Consider the following 26173-nt stretch of genomic DNA (forward strand, 5'->3'; position numbering starts at 1 on the left):
CTATCACAAGAACAGCACGAGAAAGCCCCGCCCCCATGATTCAATCACCACTGGGTCCCTCCCACAACACATGGAAATTCAAGATGAGATTTGGGTGGGGACACAGCCAAACCATATAAATATCCATTTTCCATAAGAAGGGAGAGGCACAGGCTCATCAAACAAGTTGGGTGTGTGGACTCTGAATCATTACTGAAGCTGGGCTCACTCTAGGCCACACTGTGGCTCCCTTGGGCTGTGACAATGGCTCCTGAGCAAACCAGTTGAACTCATCCTTTGCTCACTTCCTGGAAAGGCATCTAGACCTGCACATTATACATTTCTACCAATTTTAATCATTTGCAGTTAGATTGGTGATATATTTTTCTCATTCTGTTGTTTTCCTTTAATACATCTTTTGCTATATTTTGTTGCATAAACATTTATTTATTCAGACCCAACTATTTTGTCTGATGACAAGCTCAATTTTTCAAGAGCCAGAAATTTATCTTTGCTCCACTGCTAGAATAAATCTGCAGTTCTGCTTTCTTATTTTTAATGTTTTTTGTGTTTTGCTTTCTGACCTATTGGATATGCAGCCACATACCCATGGGAAGTATCTGCTCAACAAATCGCAAAGTGGAAATGTGACTTCTGTTTTATACCTGGGAAATAGATGCCAAGATAATCGAACCTGTTTCCTGAAGCTGTATGGGAAGGCCAGTAGGGGAACTTGATTCTTAGTTCACTGTTTTTAGCCCTCAGCAGGGTCTACCTTGGCCCCTGACCACCCCTAGAGGAGGAGCTGTGTTCACCACACTCCGCTTAGAATGGGGCTCTCTGAGAGAAGTGCTGAGAATTACAGAGCGTGGGTTCCGGTGCAGGCTTCATTCTTCCTCCATCTTTACTTCTCTCCTACTTTCTTTCAAGTTTAAAGTTTAACGATTTCTAAAGTCAACAAAGGACAAACACGCTCAGAGCTGGAAGGAACCTCATAGTCATTCATCCTTTTATCTGGCAAACACTGGCTGAGCTAGGTCTTGTGGGGCCCCAGTCTAGAAAGACTAGGTCCAGTCCGAATCTACTGAGGGAAATGGACATCGAGACAGAAGGAGAGTAAGGGGATAGAGATTCCTCCAGGGATTAGGGCTGGGGCCCTGGGGCTTCACTCACCCCAACCAACCAGGGGGGCCAAGAAGTGTGCCCTGAGGAGGTGGGGCCCGGGCCAGGCTGGAGGCTGAGCCTCGGGGTCTGGGTGTTGGGTGGAGTGAGCTAGCACAGGGAAACTCCTCCATCCCCCAGGGACACAGCCCCAGGCCAGGCAGGGAGATGAGAAAGGGCCAGTGGGGCAGGTGAGCTTAGGAGCAGTCACTGGAGCTGTTCCCTCTAGGGAGGTGGGGCGGGAAGATGATGCAGGGAGGATGGGAAGGATGCAGGGAGGATGGGAAGAAGATGCAGGGAGGATGGGAAGGATGCAGGGAGGATGGGAAGGATGCAGGGAGGATGGGAAGGATGCAGGGAGGATGGGAAGGATGCAGGGAGGGTGGGAAGATGATGCAGGGAGGATGGGAAGGATGCAGGGAGAATGGGAAGGATGCAGGGAGGATGGGAAGGATGCGGGGAAGGTGGGAAGGATGCGGGGAGAATGGGAAGGATGCAGGGAGGATGGGAAGATGATGCAGGGAGGATGGGAAGGATGCAGGGAGGATGGGAAGGATGCAGGGAGGGTGGGAAGGCCATGTGGGCCTCTCATCTTGCACAGAAGCTCACGGTTCTCCTGGGTAGGGGGAGGGGAGTGGCATGGCTTAGGGCTGGGCTGTAGGAAGAATATTCTGGCTACAGAGGGGAGGTTAAGTTTGAGGAAAATACCGAGAAATGGACATGATTTGAACCATAATAGCTACAGATGTTAAGGCCCAAATTAGGGTAACGGTAGGAATGAAGAGAATAATTGTTTAGGAAGTAAAATCAGCAGGACTTGGGGATAGATTCAGTAATGTGGAGGGGGGTAGAAAGCAAGAGTGAATCCCACATGGGATAGGATGCTGGGGGGGCCTTCTGAGTAAGGAAATGGGAGAAAGTTGCAAATTTGGGGGAAAGATGATTATTTCTATTTTTGACATTCAAGTTTCAGGGTGACTGCAGGCCACGAGGTGGTGACCTCCAAAAGGGAGCTGGATCTTAAAGGGGACGTCTCATCCTGAGATGCATCCTGGGAGCCATCAGCAAATGTGTGGAGGTTCAGTCAGTTGACGTTTGAATTATCCCAGGAGAGTGAGGAGGGGAAGGAGAGAGGGCCAAAGACAGACCCTTCCCTAAGGAGGGGGCGAATGAAAGAAGTGGGAGACCTAGAAGACAGTCTAAGATGTGGGAGGAAAGCAAGAGAGACCACGGAACCTCGTGCAATCGCCTGTTACCCAGAGAGCTGCACGCAGCAGTGACAGGAGGAAAGAGGACTGCAAGCAGGACTGTTTCAGGGAGTGGGGCGTGGCGGGGTGGAGCACAGTTCAGATTGCAGGCAATTGAGTCACAAATAAGAGAAGCTGGAGATGGAGACCAGGAGTGTAGACTTTTAAGAGGTTCGAACAAAAAGCGGAGGAAGGATGATGGGGTGATGACTCTGGAGGGTTAAGGGTGGTCAAGAGCTGAGCCCCCTGAAGAGCAGGGCCTGGAGCTGGAGGGGAAGGCCGGTGAGACAGGATCCGGGGAGAGGCTCGGTCAGGGCTGACTCAGGCGGCTGGGAGCTGAGCCCGGGTGAGAGTGATGGAGGCCGGGTGGGCTGGCTGTTGACACATTGCAGGCTCGGAGGGGTGGGGGGTACTCGATGACTCAGCGTTCTCAGCGGATCCGGAGGGAGAGTGGCAGAGATGAGGGTGCGTGTGTGGAGGGTGAGACGGCTCCAGGCATGAGTGGGAGAAGCTGAGCCAGGAAAAAGACCAGGCAGTGGCGTGGGCACTGCCACTCACCTCCCCGGGCTGCAGTCCTCACAGCTGCGTGATGGGTAGAGAGGCAGAGAAGGGAGATGGTAGTGTGGTTGGTGCAAACCTCTGTCCTCAAACTCTTATGAGCAAGGAATAACGATCACACAGATAAAAGTGCAGCACCTATTCTTCTACCAGGACTTATTCTCAATATTTTGCATAATACCCACGTAAGCTACACAGGCTGGTGCTAGTAGTGTACCACTTTGTGGATGAGAAAATGGCACAGGGAGATTCAGAAGCTTGCCCAAAGCCACCAGCTCCCAGATGGAGGAGCCATGGTACAAACTCAGGCTGGCCAGCCCCAGAGCCCACGCACTGTGCCATCGTGCTGCCTTCCTTCACTTTTTTTTATTTTTAAATTATTGTTATTATTATTATTATTATTTTGAGGCAGAGTCTTACTCTGTTGCCCGGGCTGGAGTGCAGTGGCTCACTGCAACCTCTGCCTCCAGGGTTCAAGCAATTCTCCTGCCTCAGCCTCCCGAGTAGCTGGGATTACAGGTGCGTGCCGCCACACCTGGCTAGTTTTAGTAGAGACGGGGTTTCACCCTGTTGGTCTTAAATTCCTGACCTCAGGTGATCCACCCGCCTTGGCCTCCCAAAGTGCTGGGGTTACAGGTGTGAGCCACCGTGCCCAGCGAGCTCTCCTTCATTTTTCTTACTGAACTGGTCTAAATGCCGACTTTGGTCCCCATTCCATTAGGTGGCAGGAGGTTGACCTCAAATGAGTCAGGCCTTCTTCCTGGACGTCCCTGTGGCTGCCTCTAGCCTCCTTTCCCACGGCTACGGCTGAGTCCCAGAAAACTTGCTGAGGGCCAGGCCTCCGGGGTGGGGGGTGTGTTTAGGGAGAGGGGGATGAGTGTGTACTGGTGGGGGGCCCATGGTGTCCTGAGACATTCTCTACCCCTGCAGGCCTCAGCTGTGGCCTCCTCGCCCCTGACTGCAGGTTCTGGCAGTAGAGTTGAGCTCCCTTGCGCCCCTCTTGGTGCTCTGTGAACGTTTCCCTCTTCCGCTGCCTTCCCTGGAGTTCTGGAAGCTCCCACCCTTGCTGCCTCACCCTGTGCACAGGCCACATCAGCTGCCCCGGCCCTTCACTGAGCTGGGCAAAGGGGGCGCTGTCTTGCTACCTTCCCGGGATGAACCTGGGAACAGGCCTCTGTTCACCTCTGTTGTGGGATTCTTTCATCGTATTTGGGATTTCTAGCATGATGCTCCCTGAACACCCTTTTAAGTCAGGGTTAAATTAAAAGTTCTGGGCAAAGAAAAAAGATTTGTGATCTCTCAGGCCCGCTCTCAGCCTAAATAGGCTGTCCTTTGCCACAGCGGAGCCACAGGCTGCTCTTGGCTCCCTGCTGCTGCCTGGCTCTGGGAGGTCTGGAAAGGCCCTGAGCCTCTTGCACACTCAGAGGCAGAGTGGTCTGAGGACGGCAGCTCAGGCTGCAGAACTTCCAGAGGCCTGAGGTGGCAGCTCTGGGGCTGGGCACTCCTGGAATAACAGCCAGACCTCGGCTCCCGGGAACCTGGCCTGACCTGGAGAGCAGGCCGCCATCTCTGCAGGCACAGAAGGGGCCCTGGAGGCCATCAGGGCAGATGCCTGGAGATGGGTGTCGGGGTGGGGGGGTGTGTGTGGACAGAACACTACCTGGTGACTGTGAATCCAAGCCTCCACCTTCTTCACAACTGGCAGATATTCTAGAACCTAGTAGAATCTCAGGCCTGATAGGATCTGTCCTGGTTCTGGAATGTTTAAGTTGTTCTAGTGAAAGGTATCTCAATTCAGAGGTACCTGAATTAGAGGTACCCACTTATGGGTGGGTAAATTACTGCAAGAGAAGGCAAGTCCCCTGCGTCCCACCCTGTCTGACAGTGCCACCTGCAGTCCCAACCCCGGCGCCCCAACTCTCACCCAGCCTGTGCTCTCTGCAGGGGATGGAGCCACAGAGCACTCTGCTCTGGGAGGGCAGGGGCAAGGTCACGAGACCGCAGGGCTGGGCCTTCGGCGCTCGACAGGTTCCAAGCACCCACACCTGACCTGCTGACCAGAGCCACTAGAAAGCATAGGTCCCCCTCGCATGCAGGTCCCCCCCAGGTCACCCTCTGTACCAGGAGTCCGGCTCCCCTGTTGTCCCCTGTACAACCAGACTCATTCCCTTTGCTCATGCCCTTCCCCTTCAAGGAATGCTCTCCGACTGGAAAAAGCCTAACAGACGGCAGGTACAAAACTGGTGAAATTATAATCCTGGGCTTATGATGCATTTTATTACTTTTGCTATTACAGGCATAGTCCTACCTCCCTAGCTGTGCTAATAGATCACATTTTAAAGTAACAGAATAGTCACCCGTGAAACCACCACCCAGCCTGAAAGCTGGGCCTTAGCAAGAGCTGACACCAGCTGTGTGGCCCACCCCATCCCATTCCCTCCCTAGTGCTTCCCTGGGCTGCAGGGAGCTATCCCAAGATAGCTGGCACCCCGAATCCTGTGTGCCTCCTTTCTGTGTTTTCCTTTTTTTTTTGAGACAGGATCTTTCCCTATTACCCAGGCTGGAGTGCAGTGGCACGATCACAGCTCACTGCAGCCCTTGACCTTCCAGGCTCAAGCAATCCTCTCGCTTCAGCCTCCTAAGTAGCTGGGACTTCAGGCACATGCCAGCACACCTGGCTAATTTTTGTATTTTTTGTAGAGACGAGGTTTCGCTATATTGTCCAGGGTGGTCTTGAACTCCTGGGCTCAAGTGATCTAACTGCCTCGGCCTCCCTAAGTGCTGGGATTCCAGGCATGAGCCACAGCTCCTGGCCTATTTTCCTATCCTGTCCTCTCATCTTACCTATTCCTTGGAGTCCTAAAATGTGTATATTATATTTGACATCTCTTTGCCTTCTTTGAGAGGGTGTCATGCTGTTTGTACTCTTTTGGGACTTACTTTTCTCACTTAGTAGTAAGTTGATAAGCATTGTCCATATTGCTAGGGTGGCCGTGATTCCTCTCTTTGGACGCTGTCTGATACTCCATGGTGTGAACACACCTGTTTATCCATTCTTCTGTTGGTGGGCGTTTGAACAGTCCTGCTGTGAATATTTTTGTGTAAGAGTTTTCTGAAGTGTATACCTACGAGTGGAATTGCTGGGTGGTGGTGTACAGGAATGTACCCCTGGGGGTTGTTCAGCTATTTTCCTGAGTGGGTGACTCATTTACACTCCCACGGCCGACAGGTAGACAACCTATACACCCACCTCTTCCCCAGCACACGGCATCGTCAGCCTTCTCCGTTTGTGCCACTATAGTGAGGATAAAGCGGCATCTAACTGTGTCCTCTTCCACTCCCGGCACATCTGTGCTGCAAGACCCAGTTCATGAATGACCTTGCCCAAGAAGCCCTCGGTGACCAGCACACCTGTTGCCACTCACTGCTGGATGTTTTCTGCTACCTCCCCATGGGGTTCTTCACTTCGTCACATCACGGGACATCACATTTTTTTTCTAACTCTACCACTGGATGCAAGCACAGTGTGTTGTACATAGTAGATTCTCCAATCTATCATTGCTGTTTGAATAAGGCAGAATTCTTGTTTATACAGATCAAGGAAGTCACTCGCCATCTGTGAGGGAGGCAGCGGAGCCCCAGAGGCACTGGGGAGAGGCAGCTGGGCCGCGAGCTTGTGGTTGCAGATCGGAGCTGGCCAGGTGAGACCCTAATTAGCCACTCTCTGAAGGCCTCACAGCAGCAGCTGTTTGGAGTGACTGCTCCCGGCAGGCCGGGAGCCAGGCCTCTGGGGTCTGAGCAGTGTCACGGGTCAGCTAATGTTTTGCCCAGAAGGCACAGACTTTGCCTTCTGTCTGGAGGGGATGAAATCACCGGCTCATTATGAGGCCTGCTCCGGTCACAGCACCATCTTCACAGGCAGCAAGGAACTCTAGCCTCAGCTCTCGCACATTGGAAGCTCTTGCAGTGAGTGCCAGTCTGTGACTACAGGCATACGGCACCACCCCACATGCCAAGACACCCCATGTGCCACGTGCCAGGCAAGATAGGGGCTGCAGTAGCCTGCCAGCGTGGGGTGCGGGGACTTGGGCAGGGATGCAGGGCACTACTGCTTATTAAAGCCTGCCTGGCGAGGGCTTTGTCTCTCAGGAGAAAGCTGGAGACTCGAGGGAGACAAGGACTTGGCCAGAAGGCCTGAGCCCCACCCTGCTGCTTGCCCCGGTTAACTGGAGGCTTTTTGTCAAGTGCCTCCGCCTTCCACTGGAGGCCGAGGGAGCTGCCCCACTGTGGGCTCAGGTCCAGAGCACGTGACAGAAAACAGGTGGGGAGAAGGAGAGGGGCCGTTCAGATTTTGCTCCTCTAAACCTGTGTTCCGCCGTGTGAGTCACTGGCCGGTCTCCTGCCCTGGCCTGTTTTCCGTGGCTCCCTGCAGCCCAGGGAGGCACTAACAAGCATCCCCCTAGCCATGGTCCAAGGCCCTGCTATTGATCTAAGCAGCTATCCCTTCCCTTGCCACAGGTCTGCATTTTCAAGGTGTGTTTCCATCCAATACTCCACTTCATCTGCCCTATGTTTGTTCATCACAAGCTTCCTTATGGGTTCCCTGTTTGTGCTACTTCTGCTGGAGTTCATTTCTTGACCTCTGACGCAATTCTCCTCCTTGGGCCCATCCTTCTTCCTGTCCTGAGGACAGGCATCGTGGCAAGTCAGCCAGGGGGTGCCTAGACTATTTTCCATGCAAAGCGAAGGGACTTCATGTCCCAACAACACAGAAGAGGCTGAAGTTATATGCACACAGTGGACACCTGTTATGCGGTTATCTGCTCAATCTATTCTAGGTGCTCCTGAATGCTTTCATCCATTTAAGGAACATTTACGGCACTGTGAGAGAGGATGCCAAGGATACCAAGAGACCTGCCAAGGATACCAAGGATGCCAAGAGATCTGATGCATAGTCTTACCCTCAATGGGCTTACAAAGTACTGGGGGGAGACTCCGATCCAGCCGCTGCCATGTTGGCCACCAAGGGTATGGGTTTGGTGGCCTCTGAGCAAAATGCCTGCCTTTGGCAGGGAGACGGACCTAGCTCTGCTGCTGACCAGCAACGTGGCATTGGCCAACCATCCTAAACTTCTTGCATCCTTATCCATAAAGGGCAACACGAGAGCTATCATTTATCACCTGCCTGCAGGGTTTCAGCTGTTTCACAGTCATTACTATAGGGAATTCTCACAACACACTGAAGCCCGTATTATTTCCATTTAACAGATGGGAAAACTGAAGCTCCAGTAAGCAAATAGCTTGCCCCGTTCACTCAGTAAGTGGCTGAGGACAGAACTAAATCCAGCAATGTTTGGCTTCTAAACCCGAGTTCTTTCCATTCCTGGATTCTGCCTCACAGGCCTGTTGTGAAGATTAAATGAGATTTTTAACGCAAAATGCCCAGAACAAAGGCTGGATGGCAGCAGTGTCCTGGTGAGAAGTAGCTACTGTGATCCTGAAGGGTGTCCTCCCTCCACCCATCGCTCCCCCCACAGCACCACGCACCTCCCACGTGAAACATGGGGGCTGGTTTTCTCCTTGCAGTAATTAACCCATGTGCCAGTGTGTTTATGGAAAATAGCTCACTCTGTGTCTTTCATCTCTAAGGACCCAATCATGTTTAGCAAGCAGACTCCCAGATGCAAGGCCAGGTTCTCTCAGCTAAACAAAGGAGAGGAAATTATGCAGGAAATTCTGACAAAGCAATTACTCTGGTCTGACGTCGATGGGCTACTCGTGCCAACACGGGGCCTTTTTGTCTAAATTACCTGGGGATGTGTCTGCATGCACCCAGGCACGCTCAGTTATTTTTCTGACTGGCTCTTTCACCAGGTGGGTGTCCGTCTGCCATCACCCTCCTCCCGCACACCTGGGGCAGCAGGTACCTGGGGGGTCAGGCCTGAGCCGGGTGGGCAGCTTCAGTCCCCCTGTAAGGGCACACGGCTGTCTGGGGAAGTGGGGAAATATCTAGAGCCCCTCCTCATCCCCAAAACTTCTGTGGTTGTGCCAGTGGTGGGGTCTCTCTCCTTTCCTTTCCTGAAGTCTTTTTCCCTGCTGTGGTTCTCCTGGCTCTTCCGACCACCCCAGGTGCCCACCTGTCCTGGTGGGCCATTAATCCCTCCTGGGGATGATCTGGCTGGGACATTTCAGTAACGATAATGCCGCTTACGTCGCTGAAACACTTGGCGTTCACATCCGTTATCTCATCTCATCTGCACGACAGCACGTGAGACAGGCATTAGCGTCGCCATTTTAGGTGGAAAAAATGAGAAAGAAAGAGAATGAGTTTATCCAGGTCACCAGGCCGGTAAGGGCAGAGCCAGCACCCACACAAGGAGGAAACCCAGGGCTAGGCTGCCTGGCTCCTGGGCTGGTTCTCCCTCCACCACCGTGTCCTAGACTGCTTGAGAAAGCATCGAGACCCGTGAAGGAGTGAATTTTTAGTGGAGGAATTTCCGGCCCCCATGAGAAGACATGGGGAGTTGGTTTTGGATGTGTGAGTCCTTCCAGAAACTTATCAAATTATACCTCCCAGGCAGCTGCCTTCTTATGGGGTGGAGCTGGGCGGGGCACAGGTCTCATCTCCCCAAACAAGATACCATCCCCTTGCAGGGCTTTGGAATCTGGGCAGTATTTGGAGATGCAGATAGAAATCCACACGAGCCGGATGCACATCCTGACAACAGCAATCTTGTTTGACATCTTCCAGGGCAGAGATGCTGTGCTGAGATGGAAGCGGTGGCAGCTGAAACCTGGATAATTAGAGCCGGCCGAACACCTTTTGACAAGGATCATAAATACTTTTGCAAACATTAATTAATGTCCCCACCCGGTGAAGAAAGAGCAACTTATTTTCCAAGTGCATCAAGGGAAGGCCTAGGCAATAAGGTGGTGGCTTCACTCCCCACCACACCCCGAGTCAGCCTCCCTTCGCTTCTCACAGTCACCCCAAAGCGGCCCGAGTCACCCAGTGAGCCTCTCGGCCTTGAGCTGTGCTGTCCGGCTGCTGCTCCCGTCCATCTTCCACACTCGGGAGAGATTTCAGTCCCAGCTTGCCTCTTTGTAGAGACCCTGGAGACAAATGTATAGGGTTGGGCTGCTTGTCTCCGTACCCCTTTCCTTTATTTATGTATTTATTTAGAGACAGAGTCTTGCTCTGTTGCCCAGGCTGGAGTGCAATGGCACGATCTTGGCTCACTGCAACCTCTGCCTCCCGGGTTCAAGTGATTCTCGTGTCTCAGCCTCCCGAGTAGCTGGGATTACAAGTGTACACCATCAGGCCTGGCTAATTTTTGTATTTTTAGTAGAGATGGGGTTTCACCATGTTGGCTAGGCTGGTCTCGAACTCCTGACCTCAGGTGATCCACCCACCTCGGCCCCCCAAAGTGCTGGAATTACAGGCGTGCGCCATTGCACCCGGCCCCCTTTCCTTTTATTTGTTTCCTTCTGCAGTCACTGGTGGAGAATTTACCCCATCCACTCACCTGGGTGCTGGAAACGGTGAGGGCTTGGTGATGTAATAGGGTTCGTGTGGTTTTACCACCAAATGAATTTCTCCTGGTCATTGCTGTGACTCCAAGAGAATGACCTTCTTTTCCATGTCCGCACCTCAGTCTCCTCCAAAGCTGAAGACTCTGGAATTGCGACCCATGCACTTTGTAAACTGTAAAGTGTCACATGGGTGTCAGTTTCAATTGCTATTCCCCTGCTCTTAGCAGAATTACTTCTCAATTCTTTGTGCTGCATACCCGTGGAATTGCGTGATGGTTTAAGACACCATAAAATAGTACACTAAAGTAAGAGAAAGACAGAAATATGAAATGACAATACTAAAGGTAAAATATTTTAGAAAGTTGCTACCTGTGCAGTGCTAAGTGACTCGCTGCCTGGAGGGCTTCTTGTGACATACCTGTATTTAGGTTTAGTGACTTGTCATTTGTTCACTCCTTCCACAAGCGTTTGTTGAGTGTTCCGAGGGGCTGGGCAGAGTCAGGCCCCAGGGTAGGGTAGTCAGACCCAGAACAGGCCACTCAGCCTCAGTAGACAGAGAGACCAGGGGTTACCTGTGGTCAGTCAGGGAGGGGACAGGCGCTGTCTTCCCTCTCTCTATTTTCTAAATTAGTGGATCCACCTCCTGTGGCTTTTCCACCTCGCTCCCGTGAGTTTAAATGTGCTGAAAGCTCAGGCCCGGTCTCTAATTTTCAGGTCCTGATGGATTTTCAACAATAAGCTGAAAGGCTCTTTCAGATTCCAATTTCTTAGTGAGAAAAAAAGCCAAAGCCAAACAATTCCTAAAATGGCAAAAACCAGTTCTCCCAGTGCCCCAGCGGGCCTGCTGGGCCGTTCACCTTTGCTTTCAAACATCCAGTTCCGAGGCAGACGCGAAACCCTGCACCCTCCAGCTTGGCTCCCTCAGGCCTGGACCCCCCCTGACACCCACATGAAAGAGGAAAAGAGGCGCTTCCCCATCTCTGCACAGCTCACCATCAGAGATCCGAGCTGCTCGGCCCTCTCCCCTCACCCTGGGCTCCCCTTTTTGCCCTGTTCCAAAGCTTCCCGCCTTCGATCTCATAAGGCGGCCACCTGGCCCCTCAGCCCCATGTGTGGCTTTGACCTTCACTCGCTCCTTGGTCACTGTCCCAGGCTCCATCTGGTTTGAGCTGACCTGCGTGAATGCCCCACCCAGCGAGTGGCTCGCCCAGCCATGTGTCACCCCATGCCTGCCTGCTGGGCAAGTGATACCAGCTCAAACGCACGCAGACCTGTCTGCTTTTCTTGTGGTTCTCTCTGCTCAGCACTGGCCTGCTTCCTGTGGGCAGCATCACTCTCCTTCATGAGTGCCCATCCCTGGGCTGCTCTCACTGGACGATGGAGTGCAGGCTTCTGCTGTAACCACTGAATTCCACCTCCGTTTCCAACCGGCCGTGTTGACTATTCCCAGAAGTTTCCCCGAATGAACTCTGACCGCATCAAAGGGAGTTTACAAAACAGGGTCAAAGCTTCATACGCCTTGGGTCTTTCTTGTCACACTCAACTAAAACAGAGTCCAGAGGTTGCGGGTAAAGCGCTTGAGGCACAAGACGTTCCTTCAAGCATACGATTCTCTGCAGACCTGGCTGCTGGAACTGCCAGGTGTAACCTGAAACCAGTTTTATCTAACAGCCACTGGAACAACCTGCTGAAATCTAACCCCATCACCCACAAATCAGTGTTCGCCAGCATCCCCAAAACCTTACTAGTGCCAAGGAACTTTATTTCAAAACAATACACAGCATTTCTCCTCTTCATAAAACCTCCAACCTTCTCTGTTCTTTGGACATACGAGAGGCCACCGTTCTGTGTCTATCCCCCGAACTGCAGTTGTTGCTTCCCAAATAAAACATGTTAAACTCAGAGATTTATCTCTATGTTTTATTTAACTTCAAAACGGTAATGTAGTCTTGCTGCAGCGTCAATGACACACTAGTGAAATATTAGTGTCGGTGTTTTCACAGCCTCCTTTCGATAATGATATTAGCTAGCATCTATGGATGCTTACTCCAAATCAGGCAGGGAGATATTTTACCTGCATGATATCATGGAAGTCTCATAAGAACCCTTCTGAGGGAGATTCTGTGATTATCTTTTCTTTACATGTGAGAAAACAGAGGCCTAAAGAGGTTTGGTTAATTACCCAGAATCACACCGCTTGTAAGTGAGAACGTCTGGATGCGGCCCGGGAGGTCAGCCCCTGCCGTGCTGTGGGCCACTGTCTTAATCTGTTTCATTTCCAGCACTTTTTTCTCCTTGAAGTAAACTTGCTAGGCCCTGTCTTCATGGTACCCTCTACAGGGGCAATTCATCGAGGTCTTTGATGGCTTAACACCAAGTAAGAACTAGTGGGGAGTGAAAGGAGGCAGCCCCGTCCTGGGGAATTTGAGTGGTGCTGGGTAAGAGGAGGGCTTGGGAGCCCTTCAGATCCTCTGCATCAGTGACTGTCTTTCTGTTCTGCCCTCTGAAGGCTGGTAATGATTAGATTCTCTGGAAACAAATGGAGTGGCATGAATCTGGATCCTGTCTCCTCTCTGACATGTATCACCTGTGGAGCATTGGAAAATTACCTCTTCACTCTGGGCCTCAGTTTTCTCATCTGCCAAATGGCATGATAATTTGTACATGGGTCATTGTAAGGATACAAATACAATACATTGTGAGAATAATACATTGTAAGGGTAAATGAGACGAACAGAGTGAGAGCGCTCAGTGGACTATAATGTACTGAGTGAATGTCACGAGGATAATTCTTTGTTATTGGGAGATTCATGTGAGGATACTGTTTAAGATGCGATCTCACGGTTGCCCCTTGCCCTTGGCATTTCTCTATGTACTTGGCACCGTTAGGAGCTGCAGGTAGGCCAGAGTGTGATCATTACCTCCCCAAAGGGAATGAGCAGAGCAGGGTAGAGGAAAATAAGGGGGAGACCTTTTTGGTTTTCAAAAGTCTAGGCCCTTTCATGGGGAACCTTCTGGGTTGAGGGAGATGCTCTGTATATTGTTCAAACTGAGTGCTTAAGATCTGTGCATTTTCTTTTTTTGAGATAGAGTCTCACTCTGTTGCCCAGGCTGGAGTACAGTGGCACAATCTCAACTCACTGCAACCTCCACCTCCCAGGTTTGAGCGATTCTCCTCCCTCAGCCTCTTGAGTAGCTGGGATTACAGGCACGTGCCACCATGCCCAGCTAATTTTTGTATTTTTAGTAGAGACAGAATTTCACTGTGTTGGCCAGGCTGATCTTGAACTCCTGACCTCAAGTGATCTGCCCGCCTCGGCCTCCCAAAGTGCTGGGATTACAGGCATGAGCCACTGCACCCAGCCGCATTTTCTTCTATATAAATGACACCTAAAAACACAAAACAAACACAGGTGTTTAGAGGAACAGAAAGGACTCAGGGCATAGGCAACATATGTAACAGAAAATGTGGGATGAGAAGATATGGTGAAGGGCAAGCCTTTCTCGCCTCCTCCCAGGCGAGGGGTTGGAGAATCAGAATGCAAGAGTGGTGCTTGCATGCTCAGGTTCTAGAGAAAACGGGCTGCGCAGCCCATTCCCCAGGCTGCGTGCCTCAGGGACGTCCCAAATCCCAAAGAAGCTTGGAGGCTCCAACCCTTAGAAGTCATGGCTTCTAGGAGAAGAAATGTTATGATATGCCCAAGTGGACTGAGCCTTTGTCCACCTCCCACCGCGCAGGAGCTGCTGAATCACGCTCCTGGGTCCGAGAGTAACACTGAGAATAACTGAGAGGACAGCGACCAGGGGAGGGCCTTGTGGACAAACTGTGTGGATGCTTGGCTGCAGGTCAGGCGGGACAGCGGAAGTTTCTGTTAATAACACAAGTTGAAACTAGCATGTGAAGATGATGGTGAAGATGAGACGTCCCCTTTCCCAAAGCCTCAGAACTATGTAATGCTTGCCACCATCACCCTGCCCCTGGAACTTACCTAGAACCCCAGAGAAAAGAAGAGAGGGGAACTCCAATATGACTGAGATTAGTAGTGAATGCCCCAGGAGAGGGAGCTAGTAATATAGAAAAATAAAGTCATATTTTTTGCATAGTTATTTTTATTTTTATTTTTTTTGAGACAGGGTCTCATTCTGTTGCCCAGGCTGGAGTGCAGAGGCGTGATCATGGCTTACTGCAACCTTGACCTCCTAGGCTCAAGTGATCCTCCCATCTCAGCCTCCCTAGTAGCTGGGACCACAGGTGTGCACCACCATGCCCAGCTAATTTTTTTATTTTTAGTAGAGATGGGGTCTCACTATGTTGTCCAGGCTGGTTTCCAAGTCCTAAGATCAAGTGATTCTCCCACCTCCCAAAGTGTTGGGATTACAGGTGTAAGCCACCACACCTGGCCTGCATATTCATGTTTGATTTCTGAGAGTTGCACCACTTCACAAAATTTTCTTAGCTATAGTTTCAAATCATGTAATCTACAGAGAGGGTCTCTGCAAGGTCCTAAAAGTGCTCTTAGAATGCACACAATTAATTTAAAATGGAAGCCTGAATGCTACATGAAGCGTTTTCAGAGTGAAGAAAGAGGTGTTTCCATTAAGTATGTTTGCCATCTAAAAGTCTTGGTAATGACCTTCTGTATTTCTTTGTGATACTTGCTTCAACCTAACACAATGGTTTTATAATCTAGGACTTTGAGGACTGTGTATTATTACCCTAGATTTTCTTAATTAATGGAAGTATCTTGGAACATTTGTTTCCTCTATAGGAACATCCTTTCTTTTCCTATCCCAAGCCTCTCCCAGAAACCATTGCTGAACTTGTCTTCCCCAGGGAGGGCTGATGACAGAAGATGCCTGCTGGCTGCCCACCGCAATGCCTGGGCCAGTTTCCAGCTGCCGAAGACCCTTCTTCAGCATATTATGTTGGTTGATGTCAATGTCAGGGGAACGGGGCATGTGACAGGAGAACGGTGTGGGGGCAGCCCTGGATCAACCATTAGAGAATCTTGCAAAGATCAAAAACAAACACACAAAAGGAGCCGAATCATTTAAAAGTCTTAGTCACACAAACGAAACCAACCCACAGCAAAGCAACCAAGCCGAACACCAAGGTCAGGAGCACGGCTTGTTGGTTAAAGCAGCGGCAAGTGTGGCTGTCTGTGCTCTGCCTGTGGAGAAGGCACCCACCCACTCTGAATCTGTGTCCTCCCCTTCAAAATGGACACGAATCACATCCTCCTCCTAGTGTGATTACAAGGGTTAAATGAGGAAAGCACTTTGTGTCTAGAATTACTTAAGGGAGGAAGACACTGTGTCTAAAACTACTTAAGGATGTAAGGAGAATACCAAGAGCCAGACCAGATTTGTTTTCTGTGATTTTAGGGGTGTTAAGCCCCTTCCCTTTAGGTGTCAGTTAACCCTTTAGAAGTCCCTCTGGGGGGAGATATTTTGGGGGTAGCCATTCCAACTGCTTTGGAAAATCTGGTCTTCAAGTGTTTCATTTATATGGAAAAGGGGATCTTATTTCTAAACATCTTCAAGCTTCTGGCTTTTGTTCTCATCCATTCATTCAACACACCTTCTCTCACCGGTCTGGGACCACGGAGCCTCCATTTGTTAAACTATCCGTGTCCCAGACTCTGAAACCCACTGAGTCCTCAACAAGAGGTGTATAGGGAGGCCCAGGCCAGCCCTGCTCAGTGTTAGCGCCCTTGAAGGGCCAGAGATCTGGCCCACGCTCCAGTCCAGGAGGCCAGCACTGCCCACGCCGGTCAGGAGGTGACTACATACAAATTCTGACCGGCAACATCACGAAGCACAAAGTGGGGACGCCAGGGTCAGGTTTAGAGCCCTCGGCTGTGCTTGGGGCCAGAGCCAAGAAAGCAAAGGACCTAGTGCTGGGTGTGGGGAGGAGAGGGAAGGTGCCTGCACTGAGCACAGACCCCCTGGTCAGCTGCAGGTGTGCCATGTGGGAGAGGGTCAGCCTCGCCCAGACACAGAGGTTTGGGGCCCACCCTCAGTGGGGAGTCTTGCAACTGATCCTCCTTTGACCTTGACACTGTACTTCTCCAAGAACTGGCTTGTGATGGTCCTACTGCTCCCCCAAAGGGCTGCCTGTTCGGTCCCTGGGTCCCTCTTTTCCCTGTGCCTTTCCTGATGCTGGTGTGTGTGCCCAGAAACCTGTCAGCTACCATCGGCCTTATCCCTGTTTGGACAAATTCCCAGGATCCTGGTTTTGTTCTGACTAATGAGACTTGTGTCTTGCCCCCTGTGGACAGATTTCCAGGCTTCAGATCCTCTGGTGAGTCCCTGCCTCCTGAACCCACCATCAGGGTTGTCCTGGGCTCACAGTTCCACCATCCCACCGCCCCACGTTTGTGGTTTATTCCTCGCGCGCCCCATTAGTCCCGTGCACAGAGCTCACTGCTCTTGCCCTTTATGACTCTGAACACAACTGTGTATCTGTGCTTATTATTCAGGTCTTTCCTACTAAACCGTCCACTTCCTGAGAACAAGGGCTAATGTCAATTCTCTTTTCTCTACTGTTGATTTCTTAGTGCCTGGTACAAAGAACATTTGTTGAATGAGTGAATGGATAATCATGAGTAAATTAATGTACATCCACCCTTATTTTCTAAAAAGTAATGGTAGGCAACTTCCTTGCACATCTATTATTTTCCTTGATTGTTGGACAACCAAGGGTTAGAATCCTTTAAAGATGAGAGAATAGAGGCCCAGAGTGTTCATGATTCCACAGGCATAAGGCTACAAGGCATGGACTAGCCATTGTAACCCCTGCAGGCAAGTCTTGGGGGTGGGCAGACACACACACACACACACACACACACAAATACACACATCACATATACAGATACACATATATATACACATACACACAAATACACACATCACATATACATATACACATATATACACATACACGCAAATACACATACACACACAAATACATCACATACATACACATACATATACACATACACACAAATACACACATAGATATACAGACACACACACACACGTGTGCACGTGGAGAGGATGGAATGGGCTGGGCACGCATGCAGGCCACTGTACTATAAGTAGTGGCAGTCATGACCCTCCCCACAGCTCTGGGAGATGCTTGTGGAGCAGGGAGCATTGAGCTTGACATTCTTGACATTTCGGTGTCCACAAACCATGGTGACCACGTAATCACAGTCGCAGCACAGTCCCCGGGGGCTGCTGGACAGGCTGAAGTCTTGTTGGGGAAGTTTCTGGGCACTTGGAGAAGGGGCCCTGCCAGTCCCACAGCCTCCCTGGGGGCTTCCAGGCTCCCCCTGCCTCCCTGCCACCCAGTCCCCACTGAGTCTGCCAGGCCTTCCCTCCGACTGATCACCAAAAGGCCGTTTTCCATATCTGCGTCTCACGCAGCTGTGCAGGTAGAATACCAACAAGAACGCCGCTCCTTCAGGGATAATGGGAAAGTTCATGTGGCTTAAGTCGCTCTCCCTGGCCTGCTCGCCCTCCGCAAAGAGGGTGTGGGTGGTCTTTAGCTCCTGGCACTCCGGCTCCGCTGAGCCCCTGCCCCCACCCCTGCTGGCACAGCTGTCCCTGCAGCAGCCCCTGCCACTGCGCCCCCACCCTCCCGCTCCACACCCGGCTTCTGAGCCTGCTCAGAGCCCTCGGCTTTGGTGTCTGTTGCCACCCTCCCCGCCCTTGACCTGAAGACCCTCTCAGTCAGAGTAGCAGGGTCATCCTTGGGGAGGCAGTGGGAGGTCATCTCCGTGTGCCTGTCCTGGCCCAAGTGTCACCTGCTTGGGCACTTTCTGGGCATATCAGAGCCGCCTCAGCACGTTCAGCAGCCCGGGCTGAGTGACGGGTCCCTTGCCTGTGGTGTTTGGTGGCATCTCTGATGACATCTCATAGCGCCCTTGTTGACTGTGAGGAGTGAGAAGCCAGCTCCTGGGGGGAGCCAAGGGATCTGGGGGAGCCGGCCTGACCGGCCTGCCTGGACCATTCCCTTCCCACAGCCCTGTGGCTGTGCGGGGGCCCCCTGGGGCAGGCCACTGAGCGGAACTCCAGGAGGGAGCGATGGCTCTGATGGGACCCCAGATGGAGGAGACCACTGTGGGGCCGGGTATGTGTCTGCCTGTGCCACCAAGGGAAAACCCTGCCTCTCTGCGGGCCGCAGCTGATTCCTCAGTGTGGAGAGGCCCTGGCCCAGACACCTCTCTGATCCCCTCCCTTGGCGATGTTAACCTGATTTGCTCTGTTCCCACAAGGCGAGTCTCCCAGGAAATGGGGGAGACCAGCAGTGTGTCTGGCCTGTCTGCCACTTCCTTCTGAGTTCCTTCTCCTCCCCTCCCTCACTTCAGAGGTCACTCTCTAGGGATCTGACCCTGAGGCCCGAGCACCCCTTTATCATCGCGCAGAGCTACTGGCACCGTGAGGGTGGGCCCTGCACAACCAGCAAGCAGGCCCCGGGGTGGTTCTGAGGCCCTGGTCGGGCCTCCTGTGGGGCTGGCTGGGCCCCTCAGGCCCCTCTGGACGGGGCGGGCCTGCTTAGGAGATGCGTGCCCCGCCCCCCATCAGCTTCCTCCTCTTTCTTGCCCCTTGAGCTTCTCCACAGGGTGGGGGCAGCAGAGGCCATGCGCTTCCCGGGCTCAATGAGCTGTGGGCTTTTTGGAGACTGTTTGTTATTTCGCTTCCTGGCGGTTCTGCCAAGCGCCCTCCGGCCTCCGGAGCCGCCAGGCAGGTTCAGCTAAGGATTCTGAACGCTGCTGCCGCCCTCTCCGGAATATCAAGCAGGCCTGGGCGGCCGCCGGCAGCACTTCCCGATCTCTCAGCTGTCAGCCCGACAGGGGCAGGGTGGTGGCAGGGGTGGTGGCAGGGGTGGTGGTGTGTGCGTATGTGGAGGACCCGGGGGCAGGGGCACTGGCGCTTCCCAAACCCAAATCCAGACCACGTCAGGGCAGCATTAGGGCTACAGGAGTGGGCTGGATTCTGTCTACTTGCATGGTTTCAGCCTGCAGAGTTTAAAAAGGCATGAATGACAAGAATAACAGGCAGAAGTGTTCATTCTCGGGGAATGGGCAGTTCCACCTACGGGCCCACCTGTCTCCATCCACCAGAGGCTCGGGGAGAGCTGAGCACATGGCACCGGCCAGCGCCAGCGTCCTTCCTGCCCCACTCCCCTAACTGCAGAGAAGGATATCCAAGTTCCCAAAGCAGCTGCGTCTCTCTGACGTTTCCCAGCGTAGCTTTAGGATCTGTGCAGAGTCTGCATCCTACTCTTGAACGTACCCATGTTTGCTATTCTATAGAAGGACTGTTTTCAGTCACCGACTGACCAGTTAAGGTACTGGTTTCACCTCAAATCTTTGAGTGAAGTTAACCCCTCAGGAAGATACACATCCACTCTCTGGCCTGGCTCCCCAAATCCGCAGGGCACATAGGTACCTTCGTTTGAGAAGCAAGAGAAGAACATATATTATTATTACTATTATTTTTTGAGACAGGGTCTCACTCTGTTGGCCAGGCTGGAGTGCAGTGGCACAATCTCGGCTCATTGCAACCTCCGCCTCCCGGGCTCAAGCAATTCTCTTGCCTCAGCCTCTCGAGTAGCTGGGATTACAGGCATGCGCCACCATGCCCAGCTAATTTTTGTATTTTTAGTAGAAACGGGGTTTCACCATGTTGGCCAGGCTGGTCTCGAACTCCTGACCTCAGGTAATCTGCCCACCTCGGCCTCCCAATGTGCTGGGATTACAGGCGTTAGCCACTGTGCCTGGCTAGTATTATTTTCTTTAGAAGGCTCAAGAATCATCATATTCCACTATATCATTATTCATACCGACTTGCTGTACAAATTTGTATGTACCACCAAGCCTCCAGTGCATCCTTTTCTCCTGCTGCTGTGGGACTCTGCACCATTGGTTTTCAATGTATAGCTGAAGGTTTGGAGCATGAGTGTGAATTCTCCCATGAGGAGGCCTGCTTTCAGCAAGTGTTCTGTGCGCACCAGAGCAGGAATGAGAGATTTAAGGAGATGGTTCGGGGTTTGGACTACATGCCCTGCGTTGGAGGGGCAGACCTCCAACTCTCACAAAGGAGGACTTCAGAGTCACAGAGAATTGCCAAGAGTGCTGGCAGGTCAGGAGCCCGGCCTGCTGGGTAGCCGCGCACTTCTGCAGCTCCACAGCAGGAGCCAAGCATCCCGTCAGGAGGAGGCCAGCGGAGCCTGGGTTGCTTGAGCTGCTCTAGTTCTGAGACCCTGCTCTGGCACCGCGCAGCTCCGAATGTCACCGATCCACATGGTGTGTGTGGAGGGTTCTAGCCAGGGTCTTAGTGCTCAGTAAGTATGTGGTCAACCCGAGCCTGAATCCGGTAGTCAGGTGACTGTGTTGGGTGTGAGGTGGGAAGAAGGGTTGGGCTTCGTTTCAATGACTACTCAAGTGGCAGTTGCACAGAGTCACTGCTGGGAAGTCAAGCCCACCAAGATGCAGGTGGTGGGCACACGACAGTGTGGGCAGACGCAGGGGCATGAGGTCCTGGCACATTGGCTCATGTGGCAGGGTGCAGACGGCCAGGCGGATATGGGGGAGAGGAGGCTGGGTGGGGGCAGGGGCAGGAGCTGGGCCGTGGAGGCCTGGTGCTCATCGTGCTTGGAGTTTGAGGCTCATCCTGAAGGTTCTGAGATGCCAGTGGGAAATTTGAAGTGGAGGAGTTTTATGGCTAGATTTTAGTTCAGGATGAGCCCCTGGCTCAGTGTGGAGAGGATGAATTAGCGGGAAGGAAGACCAGGGGCAGGAAGCCAGCTACAAAGGTGTTGCAGCAACATGGGTGAGAGACGGTGGGGGTTTCAAGGGTAAGAAAAGAGGCCTCAGAGTGGGTGTTATGGTCAACAGCTCCAGGACTGGTGCAACACATCTTTTTCATATTGTTCTCTTTCTTCCTTCCTCCCTCCCTGCCTCTCTCTCTCTCTTTCTTTCTCTTCCTTTTCTTCCTCTTTCTTTCTCTTTCGCTCTCTTTCCTCTTTCACTCTCTTTCTTTCCTCTTTCTCTCTCCCTTTCTTTCTTTCTTTCTTTCTTTCTTTCTTTCTTTCTTTCTTTCTTTCTTTCTTTCTTTCTGCCTCTCTCTCTCTCTTTCTTTTTTGAGACAAGCTCTCACTCTGTCGCCTAGGCTGAAAAGTGCAGTGTGATCACAACTCACTGCAGCCTTGAACTCCTGCACTCACGCTGTCCTCCTGCCTCAGTCCCCCAAGTAGCTGGGACTGCAGGCTGGTGCCACCACACCTGGCTAATAGTATGATTTCTCTAATTTGATGTGACTCTTTTTTTAATGAGAAAGTATGGTGGGGTTATTGTTTTTAATTTTTAACATCTTTGAAGAGCTCTAGTTCCCCTCCCTCTTGGGTGGGGAAGAAAGTCGTGAATACCAGGGCTATAAGCTCCACTCTCTAGCCATGACAAGCCAGGGACAAGATGCTGTGTCCCTCAGGGATTACATCACAGCCCAGAGTTAAAATTTGACTTATCAGTAGTAGCTGCAAGGCTAGCTCTCAGTTTCCCCAGCCAATACCTCCTGATTTGCCTCGTTTCTGGGAGTACCTGGGGCTTAACACATTCTCCCAGGGAAGTTCAAGAGAACTGCAAGATTCAGGTCCATGGGGGCAGCACACTCCTCAAACCAGAAGTAATATGAGCCAAAGACCTCAGAGCCAGTGACCCCTGGCAATCTCACCTTAGAACCCAAGAGGTAGACTGAGACTCAGCTCTACAAAGGCAGGGACCTTCCCCACAGTCAGAACTGCACCTCCAACATCCAACACAGTGCCCGGTGGCAATGACTGCTCACAGATAATGGCCAGATGAATGAATGAATAAACAACATGCCTGGAAAAGACAGTTGACATAATTCATATCCACAGACAAAAGGAAAAAAACTCTATGATCATCTCAATAAATGCAGGAAAAGTATGTGACAAAATTCAGCTTCCATTTATGACAAAAACCCTCAGCCAAATAGGAACCGAAAGAAACTGTTCAACCTCAAGCTATCGTACTAATATCAGACAAAGTAGACGGTACTAACAGCCAAATAGGAACTGAAAGAAATTGTTCAACCTCAAGCTATCGTACTAATATCAGACAAAGTAGATGGTAAGTCCAGAATTGTTAGAGTTAAAGAGGGGCATCATAATGAACAAATATTCAATTCAGCAGGAAGATGTAATAATTTTAAAATGTGTGCTCCTTAATTACATAGCTTCAAATTATATGAAGCAAACATGGACAGACTATAAAGAGAAATCAACAAATTCATAATTAGAGTAGGACAATTTAACAAATCTTTTAGTAAGTGACAGAATACATAGGTGAACATCAGAACAAATATAGGTGATTTGAAAAACGTGTTTAACAAACTTGATCTAGATGACCTAGAATGTTGTACCGTAACAGCTGCAGATACTCATTGAGTTCAAGTGCATACAGACCTTTCTATAGAATGTAATCATACACTGAGTCATAAAACAAGTATTTTAAAATGTCAAAGAATTTAAATCACACAGACTATATTCTTTTATTATTAAGCTAGGAAATAACAAAAAGATGACTGGAAAATTCCAATGTGTTTCTGGAAATTTAAAAATACACTTCTAGACAAACCACAGGTTAAAGATAAAATGACAGTGGAAATTAGAATGTATTTTGAACTGAATTAAAATGTAAATATTCAAAATATAAATTTGTGAGGTATAACCGAACTTATGCTTACAGGGAGATATACTGAAGAAAGGCTAAAAATATATAACCTAAGAAGTTAGAGTCTGGATGTGGTGGCAAGCGCCTGTAATCCCAGCTACTTGGGAGGCTGAGGCATGAGAATTGCTTGAATCTGGGAGGCGGAGGTTGCAGTGAGCTGAGATTGTGCCACTGCATTCCAGCCTGGGCAGCAAGAATGAAACTCTGTCTCAAAAAATAAAAAAAAATAAAAAAATTGCCGAATGTTGTGGCAGGCACCTGTAATCCCAGCTACTTGGGAGGCTGAGGCAGGAGAATCACTTGAACCCTGGAGGTGGAGGTTGCAATGAGCCAAGATTGCGCCACTGCACTCCAGCCTGGGTGACAAGAGCGAGACCCCATCTCAAAAAAAAGAAGTTAGAAAAAGAACTACAAATTAAATCCAAAGAAAGTAAAAGAAAATAAATAGTAAAGAGATGAGTAGATCTTCATTAAATACAAAACAAATTTACAATAGAGGATGAACAAAACCAAAATTGGTTGTTTGGAAACACTAATTGATAAATTCCTGATAGGCTGATAAAAAAGAACAGAGGTAGCACAAATAACTGTATCTGGAATGAAAACGATGATTGCTAGAAATATTTTAAAGGCATTTTTTTAAAAAATAAGAGGACATTGGCCAGGTGTGGTGGCTCATGCCTGTAATCCCAGCACTTTGGGAGGCTGAGGCGGGCGGATCACGAGGTCAGGAGATCGAGACCATCCTGGCTAACACAGTGAAACCCCGTCTCTACTAAAAATACAAAAAATTAGGTGGGCGTGGTGGTGGGCGCCTATAGTCTCAGCTACTTGGGAGACTGAGGCAGGAGAATGGTGTGAACCCGGGAGGTGGAGCTTGCAGTGAGCTGAGATCATGCCACTGCATTCCAGCCTGGGCGACAGAGCAAGACTCCATCTCAAAAAAAGAAAAAAAAAATTAAAATTAAAAAAAATAAGAGGACATTATTAGCAACTTTATGCCAGTAAATTTGGAAGTTTTGATGAAATGTATAAATTCTTAGAAAAACAAAAGTTACCAGAATGGACACAAGAATAAATAGAAAATCTTAATAATTAAATACAGCATTTAAAAACCTTCCCATGGCCAGGTGCAGTGGCTCATGCCTATAATCCCAGCACTTTGGGAGGCTGAGGCAGGTGGATCACGAGGTCAGGAGTTCGAAACCAGCCTGGCCAATTTGGAGAAACCCCATCTCTACTAAAAATACAAAAATTAGCTCGGCGTGGTGGTGTGCACCTGTAGTCCCAGCTACTCGGGAGGCTGAGGCAGAAGAATCACTTGAACCCAGGAGGTAGAGGTTGCAGTGAGCCAAGATCGTGCCACTGCACTCCAGCCTGGGTGACAGAGCGAGACTCCATCTCAAAAAAATAAAATAAAATAAAAAAATAATAATCTTCCCATAAAGAATAATCCAGATCCAGATGGCTTCTTAAGTGAATGCTACTAAACATTTATGAAAGAAATATCATCAATTTTACATAACTCTTAGAAAACAGAGAAAAGATTCCTCAAGATTTCTATGACACCAGAAGAACCTGATTCCCAAATTTGATAAAAACATTACAAGAAAGGAAAATTAGAGACCCATTTAATTCAAAGAGATAAATGCAAAGATCCTAAATAAAATATTAGCAAACTGAAATAAAGTATTATATAAAAAACAGAATACGTCACAACCAAATTGGATTTATTCCAGGAAAGCAAAGTTGATTCATCATTGAATAATTCTATTTTCTTTTTCTTTTTGAGGCAGAATCTCACTCTGTTGCCTAGGCTGCAGTGCAGTGGTGAGACCTTGGCTCACTGCAACCTCTGTCGCCCGGGTTTAAGCAATTCTCCTGCCTCAGCCTCTCGAGTAGCTGGGATTACAGGCGCCTGCCACCACGCCCGGCTAATTTTTGTGTTTTGAGTAGAGACAGAGTTTCACCATCTTGGCCAGGCTGGTCTTGAACTTCAGACCTCGTGATCCACCTGCCTTGGCCTCTCAAAGTGCCAGGATTACAGGTGGGAGTCACAGCACCCAGCATCATTGAATAATTCTTTACCACATTAATGGAATAAAGAAGAAAAACACAATTTTCTCAATAAATGTGGGAACGGCATGTGATAAAATGCAACATGCATTAATAAAACAATTCTTAGCACTGGTAATAGGAGGGAACTTCCTTAATCCAATAAAAATGTATTTATTTTTAAAATCCACAGCAAGTGTATAAAGGTGAATTTTTGTAAATTTTTCTTCTAAGAACAGAATAAGACAGAGACAGATAAACTATTAGATTTAATAAGTGAATTTAGGCTGGGAGCAGTGGCTCACACCTGTAATCCCAGCACTTCGGGAGGCCAAAGCGGGTGGATCACCTGAGGTCAGGAGTTCGAGACCAGCCTGGGCAACATGGTGAAACCCCATCTCTACTAAAAATACAAAAATTAGCCAGATTTGGTGGCAGGCATCTGTAATCCCAGCTACTCAGGAGGCTGAGACACGAGAATTGCTTGAACCCAGGAGGCAGAGGTTGCAGTGAGCCGAGATTGTGCCACTGCACTCCAGCTTGGGTGACAGAGCGAGACTCCATCTAAAAAAAAAAAAAAAAGTGAATTTAGCAAAGTTGTTGGAAACAGCCAATTAACAAAAATCAGTTGTATAAAACTACAATTATAAATTATATTTTAAAAGATAAAACTTAAACATGTCACCTAACAAATAATTTTGTTAGAAATAAATCTAACAAACATCTTCAAGAATTCTATGCTGAAAATGACAAAACATTATTAAAAATATAAAAGAAAGCCTGCAGGGTGGCTCACGCCTGTAATCCCAGCACTTTGGGAGGCCAAACCGGGCAGATCACCTGAGGTCGGGAATTCGAGACCAGACTGGCCAACAT

At 49.9% G+C, this 26173-nt stretch overlaps 1 long non-coding RNA gene across 1 annotated transcript; it reads left to right on the plus strand.

Annotated features, from left to right (window-relative positions):
* The first annotated feature begins 2546 nt into the window (after positions 1-2546).
* Positions 2547-12380, plus strand: LOC134728627 (uncharacterized). Its single transcript, XR_010109232.1, has 3 exons — positions 2547-2733; positions 6541-6646; positions 7784-12380. It is a non-coding gene; the product is annotated as an uncharacterized LOC134728627 (long non-coding RNA).
* The last annotated feature ends 13793 nt before the right edge of the window (positions 12381-26173 follow it).

Source organism: Pan paniscus, chromosome 12, assembly GCF_029289425.2.
Source record: "Pan paniscus chromosome 12, NHGRI_mPanPan1-v2.0_pri, whole genome shotgun sequence".
In the NCBI taxonomy this organism is placed as follows: Eukaryota; Metazoa; Chordata; class Mammalia; order Primates; family Hominidae; genus Pan; species Pan paniscus.